This window comes from Protopterus annectens, chromosome 2.part0 (genome assembly GCF_019279795.1).
Source record: "Protopterus annectens isolate FY-2018-M chromosome 2.part0, PAN1.0, whole genome shotgun sequence".
Classification (NCBI taxonomy): domain Eukaryota; kingdom Metazoa; phylum Chordata; order Ceratodontiformes; family Protopteridae; genus Protopterus; species Protopterus annectens.
The window spans coordinates 870780718-870782177 of record NC_056728.1 but is presented as its reverse complement, the minus strand read 5'-3'; positions in this window follow the sequence as shown (position 1 = coordinate 870782177).

Sequence of the window (1460 nt, the reverse complement as noted above, 5' to 3'; positions counted from 1 at the left end):
AATTTTTTTTGTCTTACCATAACGTTCCATCTGTATTGTTGATCCTCGTTCAGTCATTACGTATGGGTATCGGTTCCGATCTCGGAACCGAGCTGGCCATTTCCAAGCTCGTGTCGGCTACAAACTCTCGAGCTAAACTCTTACCCAGAATTCCCCCTCTCTGTTACCTCAGATTGAGTTTGCAAGTCAAAAGAAGGTAGAGGATACCTCTGATCAAATGATCTAAGAGAACCTGATGGTGAGATCCACTAGAAGCCACAGGAGGGGGAAGGAGGGAGGGTCGTAATGACTGAACGAGGATCAACAATACAGATGGAATGTTATGGTAAGACCTAACTTCTTTATCTGATATTGTTACTCCTCGTTCATTCCTTACGTATGGGACAGAGTCCCCAGCTACCTCTGTTCCTGTGAGGCTCTCATGAAAGGACATTCCTGAGCACCATAGAACCAAAAAATGCTCTTCCCCTGGAGGCCAAATCCAATTTGTAATGATTGATGAAGGTATGAGGCGTAGCCCAAGTTGCAGCTGCACAGATGTCATGTAAAGAAGCTCTGGCATGGAAGGCAGCAGAGGTTGCCACCGACCTTGTTGAATGAGCCTTCATGGTAGTAGGCAATGAGATATTACGTTGTGTATAAATAAAGGTCACACAGTCTTTCAACCATCTGGCCAATGTGACCTTAGCAACAGCAGATCCTAATCTAGGTCCAGAAAAGGCCAAAAATAACTGGCCAGATTTACAAATGGACCTAGTCCTGTTCAAGTAGAAGGGGATTTGCCTGTGAATATGTAGGGTAAGTAAGCAATACTCTCCTCTGTTTGAATGATTGGGAAAGAAAACTGGCAATTCAATGGTTTGATTAATGGACATTTCAGAGATCACGTTTGGCAGAAATGAAGGATTAGTTCTCAAAGACACTCTATCTCTATGAAAAATCAAGTATGGACTCTTGATGCATAAAGCTTGAAGCTCAGAGATACGTCTGGCAGAAGTAATGGCGACCAAAAATAAGGTTTTCCATGACAAATATCTGAGGTTGCAAAAAGAAGCTGGTTCAAAGGTGGCATTGTCAGAGCTTGTAGAACTTATGACGGGTCCCATGGTGGCATTGTCAGAGCTTGTAGAACTAATGACAGGTCCCATGGTTGAATAGGTTCTCTAAAAGGGGACTTCAAATGATTCACACCTTTTATGAAGTTCTTGCATAATTTGTGTGACATAAGAGAGGAGTCTTGGACACCCTCATGGAAATTGGATATTGCAGCCAAATGAACTCTAATGGTTGAGGCTGATGGACCTGATTTGAAAAAGGTCGGCTAGGTACTCCAGTATTATCGACACCAGTGCTGAGAAGTGATCTACTTGTTTTTCTTTCAGCCAACAGGTAAATCCTTTCCACTTGCTTAGATAAGTAATTCTAGTGGAAGACTTATGAGATGCAATAAGAATGTCCCG